The sequence below is a fragment of the Astatotilapia calliptera genome, chromosome 3 (genome assembly GCF_964374335.1).
Source record: "Astatotilapia calliptera chromosome 3, fAstCal68.1, whole genome shotgun sequence".
Taxonomy (NCBI): Eukaryota; Metazoa; Chordata; class Actinopteri; order Cichliformes; family Cichlidae; genus Astatotilapia; species Astatotilapia calliptera.
This window is the reverse complement of record NC_137424.1, coordinates 2,248,378-2,263,632: the sequence shown is the minus strand read 5'-3', so window position 1 is coordinate 2,263,632 and position 15,255 is coordinate 2,248,378. Positions and strand designations below refer to the sequence as shown.

The window sequence follows — 15,255 nt, the reverse complement described above, 5'->3', positions numbered from 1 at the left end:
GGATTCCTGGTTTTCTGCAGTTAATTGTGACCCAAAGCGTATTTTTAAAGTGATTCCAGGCAATAAAGTCTAAAAATAAATACATCTACTTCCTTTTTCTGTGTTCCAGCCTCAGTGACTCTGACACAGTGCTGTAATATTTACACCTCTGATGAAAGCAGAGTTTGTAGTTGCAGAGAAATACTCGACTCATTTTGGGCATTTACGAGCAGGAACCTCAGAAAGCCCCTCGCTGCTTCACTGGTTAAGAAGCAAAGCAAACATTAGTTCACAGTGATGTTAATTAAGGCCCAAAGTTTAGGAACGAACGTCAGCACTTCACTAATGAATGTAATGCTGATTCATGTGCTTGTTTTGTAATGTGCATGTTGTGCGTTGCTATTTCCCATATTCTTTGGCACTGATAGATGAAGAGTCTCAGGCAGGACCGAGGCTGCCAGCTGCTGACAGTGAGCAGGGAGAGAGCAGCAGAAGCTGGGCAAGAGCAGGGCACCTTCAGCCCCCTTCATCAGTCAGAAATCATTTGGGTGTTTGTGTGAAATGTCTGATTTTTAAAAGCTTTTTGTAGACATATTTATTAAATGTTTAACAATTATATAGAAGAAAGACAATGTAAAGAACAAAACATGACAAAACAAAAATGAGTTGAAGTTAGGAACTGTTTCTGAGAGACAAATTGTCACGGTTTGCGGGGGCAAGCCGTGTGGAATATATATAGGACCAAAAGGCGGCAGCTCTGGTGCAGGTGAGTGTTTATTAACAACAAAAATGCAAACAACAAAGGCGCTAGGAACATGAAACTGAAACCTAAACTGGGTAAACTAACACACAAACCAGGAATGACGGTGCAGGGAGGTCCGGGGAAATACATGCAGGGAGACCGAGGGGAAACAACACAGACGAACCAGCAACGAGGACACGGTAACACACACTATAAAAACACATGCCAGGAATCAGGGGATGGGAAACAGGAGGGGAACACACCTGGAATACATGATAACTGACAAGGCAGGGGAAACGTAACCAGAACACACTGACATAAGACAGAGCCCTTCAAAGTAAAACAGGAAACACATACACGTAATGACACAGACTCAAAGACGCGGACTAAACACAGAGACTTACTACACTAATGAAATGCACAAGCAGGGAAGACATCAACCAGAGGGAACACCACTAAATGCTAGAAAATACAAAACTATCAAAAGTACATAACCAAAAACACTGGGTCACCGACCCAGGACCATGACAGTACCCCCCCCCCCCCCCCTCAAAGGCTGGCTCCAGACAGCCCAACAAGAAAAAAAAAAAAACAGCCAGAAAAAACAGAAAACAACCCGACCAGGGCGGGCGGCGGGGGCCCAGGAAGGAGGGCTCGAAGCAAAACAAAACCGGAGCACCAGAAGGCCAAAAGACAAAAACAAAAAACGAGCCCAAAACCAAAAGAAACGAAGCACACCAAAACACAGGAAAAAAAAAAAACAGTCCAAAACAGAAGAGTCCAGGGGGCCGACAGCACAGGAGTCCAAAACAGTTCGGGGGGCCGACCGTGCGGACGGCAACGGCGGCGACGTGGAAACAGTTCGGGAGGCCGGCCGTGCGGACGGCAACGGCGGCCACTCAGGCGATGGCGGTCCGGGGGCCGGCCGTGCGGAAGGCAGCGGCGGCCACTCAGGCGATGGCGGTCCGGGGGCCGGCCGTGCGGAAGGCAGCGGCGGCCACTCAGGCGATGGCGATCAGGGGGCCGGCCGCGCGGAAGGCAGCGGCGGCGCCCAAGTGTCAGGCGCACCAGCCGAGGCTTGGAGGGCACAGGACCAGGCGACGCTGAAGCAGAGGCAGGACCAGGCGTAACAGGAGCTCAGGCAGAGGCTGGACCAGGCGTAGCAGAAGCACAGGCAGAGGCTGGACCAGGCGTAGCAGAAGCACAGGCAGAGGCTGGACCAGGCGTAGCAGAAGCACAGGCGGCCGCAGGACCAGGCGTAGCAGAAGCACAGGCAGAGGCAGGTGGGCCAGGCGTAGCAGAAGCACAGGCAGAGGCAGGTGGGCCAGGCGTAGCAGAAGCACAGGCGGCCGCAGGACCAGGCGTAGCAGAAGCACAGGCAGAGGCAGGTGGGCCAGGCGTAGCAGAAGCACAGGCAGAGGCAGGTGGGCCAGGCGTAGCAGAAGCACAGGCAGAGGCAGGTGGGCCAGGCGTAGCAGAAGCACAGGCAGAGGCAGGTGGGCCAGGCGTAGCAGAAGCACAGGCAGAGGCAGGTGGACCAGACGTAGCAGAAGCACAGGCAGAGGCAGCTGGACCAGACGAGGACGAAGACTCTGATGAGGCCGGACCAGACGAGGACGAAGACTCTGATGAGGCCGGACCAGACGAGGACGAAGACTCTGATGAGGCCGGACCAGACGAGGACGAAGACTCTGAGGCCGGACCAGACGAGGACGAAGGCTCTGAGGCTGCAGCTGACGAAGGCTCTGAGGCTGCAGCTGACGAAGCACAGGCTGGAGCTGCAGCTGACGAAGCACAGGCTGGAGCTGCAGCTGACGAAGCACAGGCTGGAGCTGCAGCTGACGAAGCACAGGCTGGAGCTGGCGTAGCAGATGGTGGCTGGATGGGCTCCTCGGGCCCTCCAGCTGATGTGGCATGGTGCTGGTGCGGTTCTCCTGAACCCCCAGCTGACGAGGAAGGTTGCTGAACGGGCCCCTCGGACCCTCCAGCGGAGACAGGAGGCTGAACGGGCCCTCCGGACCCTCCAGCCGACGAGGCATGAGGCTGGTGTGGTTCTCCGGAACCACCAGCTGACGAGGAAGGCTGCTGGACGGGCTCCTCGGGCCCCCCAGCTGAAACAGGAGACAAAGGCCGGAGCGGTCCCTCGGACCCTCCAGCGGAAACAGGAAACAAAGGCCGGAGCGGTCCGTCGGACCCTCCAGCGGAGACAAGAGACGAAGGCCGGAGCGGTCCCTCGGGTGGCTGCTTAAACTCCAGGGGTCCAGAATCAGCTGAGGACTGGGACCTAGCCTCTGGGGAAGCCCTGGAGCGGCAAACAGTGCCAATGGCGGCTGAACCAGGAAAAGCACCTTGAGGTGAAATTAAACTTTCTCCCTGCACGGAGTGAATGAGTGAAGCCGATGATACTGGGGCCTGCGCTACAGGCGGCACTGGAGCTACTGGGGCCTGCGCTACAGGCGGCACTGGAGCTACTGGGGCCTGCGCTACAGGCGGCACTGGAGCTACTGGGGCCTGCGCTACAGGCGGCACTGGAGCTACTGGGGCCTGCGCTACAGGCGGCACTGGAGCCTGAACTGAGGGTGGCACAGGAGACTGAACTGAGGGTGGCACAGGAGACTGAACTGAGGGTGGCACCGGAGACTGAACTGAGGGTGGCACCGGAGACTGAACTGAGGGTGGCACCGGAGACTGAACTGAGGGTGGCACCGGAGACTGAACTGAGGGTGGCACAGGAGACTGAACTGAGGGTGGCACAGGAGACTGAACTGAGGGTGGCACCGGAGACTGAACTGAGGGTGGCACCGGAGACTGAACTGAAGGAAGCACAGGAAACTGAGCTGAGAGTGGCTGTGGGGGAGCTAACTTAGCTGCCGGTAGCTGCACAGGCGATAAGCAGCTCGCGTTGATATCCGCCACACAAAACGCAGCCCCTGAATGAACAGTCATGCAGTCCGAAAATGAAAAACAGTCCTCACTCACCACAGCCGGCGGATTAGAAGTCCGAACGTCCAGCTGTGGGGTGGCGCGCTTACGGCGCGATCGGCGTCTCCTCCCCGCAGACGGCTCCGACGGGCCGGGCAAGATCACATCCGGCGAGTCGGGCAGCGAGGCAGGAGTGGCTGAGAGAAGGTGGGGTGTGTGCCGGAGAAAAGCCTGTATGGTCGGAGGAAGTGAATTTAGTAGCCATGGCAGGCCGGAAAAGAGCCGTTGTAGCCGACCTTCCACGGCGAGGCGAAGCTCGTGCGGAGGATTCTCCAGCCACAGCCCGAGGAGGATCTCCACATTGTAGCCGATGTCATCCTGGAGCTCCTCGGACGGATTGACTGCCGCTGGGTCCATGGTGGCTGGTTCGTTCTGTCACGGTTTGCGGGGGCAAGCCGTGTGGAATATATATAGGACCAAAAGGCGGCAGCTCTGGTGCAGGTGAGTGTTTATTAACAACAAAAATGCAAACAACAAAGGCGCTAGGAACATGAAACTGAAACCTAAACTGGGTAAACTAACACACAAACCAGGAATGACGGTGCAGGGAGGTCCGGGGAAATACATGCAGGGAGACCGAGGGGAAACAACACAGACGAACCAGCAACGAGGACACGGTAACACACACTATAAAAACACATGCCAGGAATCAGGGGATGGGAAACAGGAGGGGAACACACCTGGAATACATGATAACTGACAAGGCAGGGGAAACGTAACCAGAACACACTGACATAAGACAGAGCCCTTCAAAGTAAAACAGGAAACACATACACGTAATGACACAGACTCAAAGACGCGGACTAAACACAGAGACTTACTACACTAAGGAAATGCACAAGCAGGGAAGACATCAACCAGAGGGAACACCACTAAATGCTAGAAAATACAAAACTATCAAAAGTACATAACCAAAAACACTGGGTCACCGACCCAGGACCATGACACAAATAACACCAGGATCCTTTTTGTGTAGCTGACAGCTGGTAACTGTGCAGGGGCGGGTCTAGCAAAGTGTTGCCAGGGGGGCAGGTAGGGCATTAACAGGGAGAGGGGGGCACAAAGACATACTTTTCTTTCTTGTTCTCATTTAAAATGTCTCACTTTTAATAAATAATTATCTGAATCTTACAACAAACGTTTTCATCTGATGTAAAATGTATAGAAATCCATTATTGTACATAGTCATTTTTTAGGGTCCCATCATAATTTCTTCAGAAGTAAGTACTGCATATGATGCCAGTGTTTCCCACATTTTCTAGTTTCTGCACCAGTACTGTGTGTAAAATGCATCAAAAAGTCCGTTTGATTCTTTCTCAGCTGTCTTTCTGTCTCCTTTCACTTTTTAAAGGTTGCCATGTTAGAAAACATATTTTGCCCTGCCGTGCTGTTTATTGATGTGGCAAATGAAAGGTTTATGAAAACATATCTAAATCTGTCATCAGTAATCAGCAATGATCATGTCTCACCTCTAGTCTCTGTCTTAATGTCAGGTTTCCACCGTGTGTTGTAGATGTTCAGGAGGTTAACTCGAGCAACAGTCTACTTCCTGTTTAGAATACCAGGACAGGGAGGATGGTGCAGGTTTAAGTTTATTAGACTGATGCATGTATACCAACAAGACAGCGTCCATCACTGTGACAACAGCGTTTGTTTTCATTCAAAGGCTTCATGGTTTTTCCTTTAATACCTGGTGGGCCGGTCTCCAGTCAAAATGCCCGGGACCATTTTTTGTCCCAGTCCAGCCCTGGTGTCAGATCTGCATGCAGTGTCAATGAGACGATCAACAACAGATCAGACAAAACACTCAGGCGGACACTCCTCTGTAGAAGGAAACATGGAAAGTGTGAGGTAATCAGTGCACAACATCACTTTGTATTTCAGGCTGTTTTTATATAGAACTTCAGCACCAATGTAAAAGTTCTGGTTTGAGGAAGATGAAGAACATTTTCAGGAAGGATGCCGTCTGCAAGCAGAGCTGCTTGAACCTCAGCGCTGAGGTCCAGACTACTTCCTGTGAAGCCACGTGATGTAAATCTGCTGCTGTAACTTCACAGTTTACTGAAGCTAAATGCAACGTTACCATATAATCTGTTTTCAACAAAGGTTTCACTCCGTCCGGTGTTGATGGAATGATTCAGGCCGTACTCGTCAGGCTTCCCGTCGACCACACGCATTTCAGTCACAAACCCCGTGACTGACAACAAGGGAAACAGCAGAAGAAAAGATGTGAAAAATACTGGATGATGATGATGGAGGATTAACCGCGGTGGCTAAACTGTTTCCTGTCTTTGTGGGCGTACTCACAGGGAAGTTTCCAGGCACGTCAGTCTTGGTGGCTAAAGTCTCCATTTTCCAACATGTATCGCTACAGGTGCAAAGACACAACATTAATCATCAGTGTAAATATTTTAATGCTGTCCAAACGGTGTTTGCTTTGTCTGTCCTCTCGCACTCACAGAGGAAACGAGGACGCCACCTTCAACCCATCTTCAGTTGGCTCAACCATGGCCGGACTTCCTGTTGGCTTTGTGACAGCAAACCACTTGAAATGAGAGCAAACTGCAGTCAAGCACCACTTACAGCAACCTGTGGACACGCAAATGGAAAGCACTGAGAATCATACAGAAGCATAAGAGCTGTTTATTGTAACACGTGTGTGTGTGTGTGTGTGTGTGTGTGTGTGTGTGTGTGTGTGTGTGTGTGTGTGTGTGTGCACATTAATAACACACTGATGTATGTTAGTTTGATTTATGCTATATCTGAGAAAACAACTGCAGAATTTTACATCAAAGTTTCCAAAGCTGATGTTTTGTTGTTCACTCTGTTTTATATTCATATAGTTTGTTGTTTTTAAATCAGTGGACAAAATAAATATTATCACACAAAATCCAGGGTGAAACATAACCAAATAACCTAAATGGTGAAGTCATTATAGAAGTACATGTTGCAAAGGTCGGCCTCCTGTATAGACTGCTAAACTGTCTGGGGGGGCCCTGCCTGTCCTCGTTGGATAAGCTCCACCCCTTTTCCATAAGACGGAGACATTTGTATGAAAATAGATGCGCAGTAAAATAAAAAATAAAAAATATTATGGATGACTCTGTAAATCAAAGTCCGCCTGAGGCAGAAGCAGAAACCATGAGGAGCACAGCACCACTCCCACAAGGGCACGAAGTGAAGCCATAGCTGCTGAAGAGTGAAGACGTGATGATGGAGGAGATCACAGATGAAGATCTGCTGCCTGCTGACTCTTTATATAGAAGAGTGAGACTATCTCCCCACCAGCAGCTGCACTTATACAAACCCCAGGTGCTGGGATGGCTTTGAACATGTGACATTTTCTGCAAACACATGGACAGTTTCATAAGCACAAAGATTATTCCTGCAGCGGCAGAATCGTATCCACTGTGTGAGAGGTGAACGTCAGACAGTTCTTAGAAAATGTAGTTTCTCTTTAAGCTTTTAACATCTCTTTTACCCCCATTTGTCTAAAACTACTTGACAGCCCTTCATGTCAGAGGTTTATTACCTGTGCAGGATGGAGCACATGGTCTCAGTCAGGCTGGACACGATCACTCCTACAGGAAGTAAATGTGATTTTATTTCACCTGTGAAATGATGAAAAACAGCAGAATAGCTCACGCTAACAAACGGGTGTTGAAATGTTTCATTTTCTGCTGTTTCACAGGTCAAAAAGGGCGTCGAAGCAAACTGAAGCTGAGCTGCTGCTGCTGTTGTAGTGCAGCATCTGCTGTGTGCTTCATCAGAGAACCTTCTGTACACAGCAGACAGAGGCTGCTGCCACTGAAGTCCATCTGCTAGAGAGCTTTAAACACTGGTTATTGAAGTGGCTTTGATGATACTGATACACAGTCTTTGCTGCTGTCACAGGACAGGGATCCACCAGGGAGTAGTTGTCAGGATAAAGAGCCTTCGCTTCTCTAAATATAAACTGGATACTTGTAGGAAACTTTGGGAAGCAGCATTTTTCCTCATATCGTCTAAACTGAAGTTAGCTCAGGTGCTTCTTCCATACTTGCTCTGCAGAAAGCCAAAGAGTTTGGAGCTCTGCAAACATTTGCAGCACAGCTGGATGTTTGTAACTTTGGTCACCTCTGTATCATCCCTCAGATTCTTTCTGCACAGCTTTGAAACCATGACAGCACGAGTGATGCTGAGGAGACGTCCAGTTTAAACAGACCTTTATTCCTGGAACACAAACACATGAAGTGATGCTGCTAAAGAAGAACATTTAATCGCACTAATGAATCAAGCATCTGTTTGTCTGTCAGTCTGTCAACAGTTCCTCTGATCGACTTCAGACTTGGTGGGTGTTTTGTTTTTGCAGCGGTCAAAGTCGATCAGCGTGTTGCTTTGTCTGCTGTAAATCTGCCTGTACAAAGGGAAACATGCATGTTTTAGATGCAAACTCACAACATGGCTGCATTTTTGTGATTATGTGTATTTTATATTGATTTATTCTATTATGTTTTGTATATGAATCTTTACAAGTGTGTCGATACAAAGGCTTGATTAAAACAAAGGTCTCAGCTGTGCTGTTAGGGATGCTCTCATATTTGTTTCAAATGTAATAAATCAAAGGATTTCAGGCTTTTCATCCTTTTTATTTGTTTGGTTCTAACAGCAGGTGGATAAAAACATGCAGGTGATGAATATAATTGTGTGATATTATGAGCATTGTGAATAAAGAAAGAGCAGAGATAGTAAAAAGGAAACAGGTGATGGACGTGAGATTTTCAGAACAAAAGCTCCTCAGTGAGACGATCACCTGGACACAAGGTCAGGCAGCTGGGACTCATCTAGAGAGCAAAATGGAAAAGTGATCTGTGCAGAACATCACTGTTGATTGCAGTTATTTACATCAGACTTCTTCTCTGAGATAAGAGCACCATTTGTGGGAAAGATGACAGTATTTCCAGGCTGGATGCTGTTTGCAGGGAGAACTGAATGAAAGTCTCCTGCACCTCAGCGCTGAGGTCCACACCTGTGAACACAGATGAGGTCAATCTGCTGCAGCACGTAGAGCTTTACTGATCAGCAGGTTCAAAGGATTCAGCAGAGCGTAGAGTCAGAGCTAAATGCCACATCACCATAGAGTTTGTTAACAACAGCTTTCTTTGCCCTTTGTCTCGATGGACTGAATCAGGGATACTCGTCATACTTCACCTCAACCACGTCACTGAGAGACCCCAGCCTGACACAGCAGCAGAGATGATGAAAGCAGAAACAGCAAACAGATGCTTCAGTTGTGTTTCTCTCTGTGTGTGCGCTCACGCCCACTTGTGTGTGTGAACTTTCCACGTACCTCAGCTTGTTTCTCCAACATGAGCCATCAGGGCTGAAAAACATCACTAACACATGAATTCTTTCTCTTTTTGTTATCACCTGTGATCATGTGTCTCATGTTTCTGTCATTCACCAGTTCTTGTATAGTTACGTGTAACTAGACTTCTGTGGGACGTAAATGATTGTTTTGTATGCAGATCTGTACAAAGGATGGAAACACTTGATTACAAAGGAGATCTCAGCTGTGTTGTTATGGATGGACTTCAACGTATTTGTTAAAAAAGAGAATAAAGCAAAGTGTTTTAGCTGTTTGGGAGTTTTTGTTTGATTCCATTCAGTTTTATTTCTATGGAGTCAAATAATAAGAAAGGCTCTAGAACAGCCCTGAGTTTGTCCAGGTGACACTCCTCTGAAGAACAAAGACAAAGAGGAAGAAGGGGATTCGTTTTCAAGTCTTGTTTCTTTCAAAATAAAAGCTGAAATGTTTTGGAAGCATGATAATATTTCAGCCAGGATGCCGTCTCCAAGGAGACCTGCACCTCAGCGCTGAGCTCCACATCACGCCCTGTGAAAGCACAGATATAAATCTGCTGCACTGAGAAGAACTTTACCCAACACAAGTGTAGAAGTAGACATTTGACTTTACCTACAACCTGTTAACAACAAAGCTTTCATTGCCTCTGTTGTTGATGTCATGTAGGAATAATCATACTTCACATCAGCCATGCACACGTCAGAGGATCTCCGGGCTTTCAGTGATAAAGCCAAGCAGATGATGTGAACATAGCAATAGTAAAACATGCATCATAATCAGCTGTATGTGTCGACTATGTGGCACCTCAGTCTTGTTGGCATGAAGAAAAGTTGTGTAACATGTAGCATAAGGGCTGCAAAGACATCATGTAGACAGCAGTCGTCTGTTAGTCGTAACGTATCTCCTGTTAAAGAGTTAAATGTGCGTTCTCCATCTCTGTCCTCTCACAGCTCGCCGTACACCAACTCCAGCTGTGGTAACCATGGCTGTGCCCATCAACACGCTGAAGCTGAGACGCCACCCGTCACTATGGCGACTCCAATAGGGTTACCTGTCAGCTGTGGACGCATGAAAGGAAAACAGCAGAAACACAGACATGTTTACTGGAACATTTCCTATTGACAGCTTTATGGAAAAGTGGGTTTAAACACTTTTCTATGTTTTATTTTGTTTATTTATGGATTTATTGTGAAAGGAATTTCAAAGGTTTAATTTGACCTTTCCCCTGTTTTTCATACAGACTGGAGACGAATGGATGGTGCTTTCTTTGTTTGTCTAAAGATAATGAATAAAACTCTACACACATCTTAAACCACCCTCCTTTCTATATATTTTGTTATATAAATGGAAAGTATATAAGACACAAACTGAGCTTATATGATACTAAGGACCCTGGAGGTCAGTCCACCTTTATAATTCAGCACAGCCTGGAGTCTCTTAGTCAAGCTTGTTTGTGTTTTCTGTGAGGAAGTTTTCAGCAGCAGCTCTTTTCTTGGATGTTGGTTCCCTTTGTTTCCATCCTCTGTTAAGATGTTTCAGTAATGTTGAGGTCTGGGGAGGCCAATCCATGGCTGACGTCCTGTGATGCTGCATTAGCAGTTTGTTCATAGTGAAAAATGAAGCCACTGCCAATCAGACATTTGCACAGTGGATCAACTTCTGATGGTACTGTCCTGAATTCCACACCTATAATATGTTTGCACATACTGATGAATATGTGCAGCTGATTTTCAGTCCAGTTCCTGTGTGACAGACGCCAGTCTTTCTGCCTGTGTCCTTCCTTAACAATAGAGCCATCCTTCCACTGAGACTGTTTCTGATGAGGCTTCACTGAGCAGTAGATGGATCCCTCAGCTCATCTAATCGTCCTATTTCTAACACATGACTGTCAGAAACTGTTAATCTGCTGCAGCTCTTTAACTCCTCCACTTCTTTTTTTGTAATCTCTTAGTTTCCTCATCTTTTAAGGTGGCACTGCACACCAGATCCAAAGTCAACATGCTGTTATATAATGGAGTTGAACCTGTAATGGAGTTTGATTTAAACCAATCAGCAATGAAGTGAATGATGATGAGCAAAGATGGTGGAGGTGGTGGATGAAGACCCGGACAGCTGTGGTTGGCTCCTCGTATAGAGCAGAGTGAGGTTGTGTTTGCACATTATTATAAAACCATGTTCACCATATATTTTAGCTGCAGACAATAACATGATTTCTTTGCTGTGGTGATTTTATTCCACTTTGGTAAAATGGAAAACCATCATTTCTTGCTGTAATTCACACATTATTCCAAGAGCCTCAACACAAGCCTTGTAGTCCGACCATATATAGACAAATCAATAGTTGTGTTTGTAACAGCTCATGAACATGAATCGTTCCACATTACTTTAAAATCATTGTAAACTAAACTGGAATAAATGAGTGTTTATATATAGTTTTGTCTCAGCTGTTCATACACAGTGTTTCAGTTCTTATCAGAGTCCCACCGTCTCACTGTGGTGAACCTTTAGCTCTGTTGTAAGCGTGTTGTTAGACCAGGTTTCCCTCATTTAAAAATAATCTCTCATTAGAAATGGACATGATGTCTAAGACATAGAAATGCTTATTATGGGTTCACTTGATGTCACTGAAAAGATGCACATGGGTAACGTGCAGGCCGTCCAGCTCCGAGGTTTATCTCCTCACCTCGAGTCTGCGACACTCTCTCCGTGTCCTCTCAGATAAGGGCGCGCACATTTCTGCACCATCTTCTAAATTACAAAGAGCGATTCACAAAACAGAAGCTCACAAAACACTCATCACAAACCAAAAATGGCTCCACTGAGCGTCAAACTGTCACCAGAATTTACTGATAATCTAAAGACTCACAGAACTCATTTTGTCTCATTGTGTCTTAGTTTGAGACATAAGTGCATGATCATAATACTGTGTAGTTAGATGAGACAGAGCTGATGCTTGCTCTTAATTATCCTCTTCATGTTTCCCGAGCCTCAGCAGTGGAAGCTACCATGGATAGAAAGACTATGACTCATCTTAAATCTCAAATCTTTGTCTCCAAAGAGCTGCTGATGTGTCCGATATGATCCACAAGCTTAAACTAGGATTATAAGTGTGTGCAGTGATGTGTGTGAAACCTCTGAGGACTCACACGTGTGTGCTTCAGCCCACACACACATATGAAGCACTGCGACCTCACACAGAAGTGTTTTACACATCCAGCCTGAATCCTGATCATTTCTACAGTTTATTAAGTTCAGCTTCACCTGAACATCAGTGATGAAGCTGCTCTGACTCCATCACAGCTCACAGCTGTTGGAATGAGTCAAACAATGAAGAAGGTTCAGAAACAGCTGATGATTTTACAGAAACATGATGCAAACATGAAAATGGACACATGATTTTTTATTAACAGACACCGTTTATGTTTCACTGTGCATGACGTCATCAACACTGACACCAGGGGGCGCTCATCACCAGCCTGAGGAAGTGTGATAATGGGGGGAGACGCAGTGTTGTGTGTACTGCAGTCGGACAGAAGGAAAAACTTCCTCCTGAAAACATTTTCATCCTTCCCAAAAGTGTTTGAGTCAAATGTTACAAATATATAAATACAATAAAACACAGGGTCTTACATAAAATTAGTGATGCAGTTGTGCACTGAGCACCTTTCCAATGTTCCTTCCTCAGATGAGTCCAGCTGCTGAACACATTAACATCTGTATGTAAATGTAGCCGAGAACCAACCTGAGCACTGCTGGGAAAATACAAAGGCAACCATCAAAGTGCTGTATTATCTTATTTATTCTGAATGTTGACTTAGATCCACACCACGATTTATGAAACTATAGAACTAAAATAACAACAATCGTCTGCTTCTTTAAAATTTCTTTCATTACATCAAACCAGTGAAAACTGAAAAAAACAAAGAGCTGTTAGCATGTTCAGACCAACTTTGAGACAGAGACTGTAAAGTTCTGCACTTTAAATCCTGCCTGTGTTCCTGCAAATGATTCACACTGAAAGTATCTTAGTTTAGTATTGAGTGAGCCACAAAGCAGCCTGATAGCTTTAAAACAGTAAAAGTAAATGAAATTGACAGTTTCAGTGTAGCTGGATCTATTATTGGGGGGTCATGACCCCCGTAACCCCGCCTGGTCCTGAGGTCAAATCCACCATCTTTGTTTCAGTGCTTCATGTTCTCCCGTGTTTGTGTGCGTCCTCTCCGGTACTCCGGCTTCCTCCCACAGTCCAAACACATGCAGTTAGTGGGGTCAGGTTAGCTGTGAGTGGTTGTGTCTCTGTGTTATTCCACCTTAATCAATGACTTCCTGTTAGCATGAAGTGCTTCTGTAGGACTGATGTCATTTTCATGGTTGGATCATTTAAATGAAGCTGGACTCAGATGCAGTAAATAAGCTGATTGATCATTAATGAATAAAGCTGGTCAAACACATCACGTGGACACATGTGATTGTGTGTTGTAGTATTGATCCCAATGCTGGTATCAGTCCTGGATCAATAACACTGGATGGATGCGTTCAGCATGGAGCCCCTGAGCTGTGTTACAGACAAACATGGAAACTGACAGGTCTGTGTCATTCACAGTCTGTAACACTTCTAAACAACAGAGGCTGACCCAAGTGCCTCAGAGCCAGGCACGCTCACATCACAGCTCTCTAAATAAGCCAGTTTCAAAATAAGAGCTGAAAGCTGTGTTTGCTTGTGTTAGCTTATTATTGTGGAGACTAACATTCAGTGATCATGTGTTCAGACTCATAATGATTACTCTCAGAAATCCTGATCTTTGTATTTACTGTGTGTTGGATCAATAACTGAGATTCATGGTATCACACAGCTGTGCTGCTGCTGATGTCAGCACATCTGGAACAATACGAGGTATCTGCTAGCAGACTGAGCAGGACGTGAGACCTGTGGACTGTTTAAAGCTGTCCCTCCACAGCTCACTCAGACCTGATCCACACCTCAGTGATATTCTCTGACTTCCTCAGTAGAGACAGAAACCATTCAGATCTGGGACCATCAGCTGACTGATGATGTCACACAGACTGTGTTTTTCAGGAACAGTGATTCTGATGTGAGCCTGCTAGCTGACAGCAGACCTGATGAAAGCACATGTTCACATCTGTGAGGACAGACTGGACTCTTTGACTGCACCTTGGTTCTCCTCAGAGGTCTGTACAGGAGCATGTCCACCCCCACTGAAGATCTCAGTCACTGTGAAACATAGAAAGCTGCTTGTGTGGCCTCTGCCTCACATGTAGATACAGCTACAGGTTTCTCTGTCAGTCAGACTGAAACAGTGTCCTGATGCTGCATCATTCAGCTCTGTGCCCCAGTCAGCATCACTGGGAGCTACCAGTGTTTCTGCCCTTTTCCTGTAACACTACACTCAGCACAGGCTCAGCTGGTATCCAGTGTTGGACTTTGGCTTCAGCTGCTGTGATAGATCCTCTAACATAGATCAGCTCTGCTACATGTTGTTAGATAAGTGCAGCTGCTGTCATGTCCTGATGTTTCTCTGGCTCAGCAGCTTCTCCATCAGAGGTTCACATGGAGCTGATCCAGTATCTCCAGTAACTGTGTTCTGTGCCTCACTGGTTCATCCTTCTGTCTGTGTGACGTCAGTCAGATGTTGAAGTTAAACTCTGTAATCTTCACTGTGTCACAGAGTTCAGTGAGTCCCGTTATTCACAGTATCAATCAGATCATCAGAGAACAGCTGATCAGCAATCAGTGGTGCCAACAGCGCCTCCTGTGGTGAGAGGATGCAATAATGCAATGTAGCATTTTTCCACTCAACACTTGCAGTCATGGAAACTGTCTGTTGGATCTGTGTGATGTTGCTTTCTTGGTTAGAGTTCCTCACAAATGTCCAGATGATTCTTCTAATGAGGCGTCGACCATGTTTGCAGCTCTTTGGAAGAAAACGTCGCCCTTTGCCATCCTTACTTTTCTTTGACTTCTTCAAATGCAGCTGAACTCCAGCTGGTATTTTCTTGGACTTTGCAGCTGTTTCTGGTCATCAGTTCATTCCTGCAAACCTCTGAAGCTGAACAACAATGATGCTGCATTGCTGGCTGATCCCAAAAGGTTGATTCTGTTCATCTGGACGTTTTCAGAAACGTTTGCTCACTGATCAGGTGACTTCTTCAGTCTCAGCTGACTGCAGCTTTACAAGCTTACAAACAG

The 15,255-nt window shown here is 46.4% G+C and overlaps 3 long non-coding RNA genes across 3 annotated transcripts in view; 2 read left to right on the top strand and 1 right to left on the bottom strand.

Moving 5' to 3' along the window:
* Positions 1 to 15,255, bottom strand: part of LOC145424019 (uncharacterized) — a 103,869-nt gene that overhangs the window by 54,066 nt on the left and 34,548 nt on the right. The window lies entirely within an intron of this gene.
* LOC145424087 (uncharacterized) lies at positions 4,763 to 9,324 on the top strand. The gene is made up of 2 exons (XR_013905044.1): positions 4,763 to 6,024; positions 6,165 to 9,324. It is a non-coding gene; the product is annotated as an uncharacterized LOC145424087 (long non-coding RNA).
* Positions 9,783 to 10,359, top strand: LOC145424093 (uncharacterized). The gene is made up of 2 exons (XR_013905049.1): positions 9,783 to 10,184; positions 10,288 to 10,359. It is a non-coding gene; the product is annotated as an uncharacterized LOC145424093 (long non-coding RNA).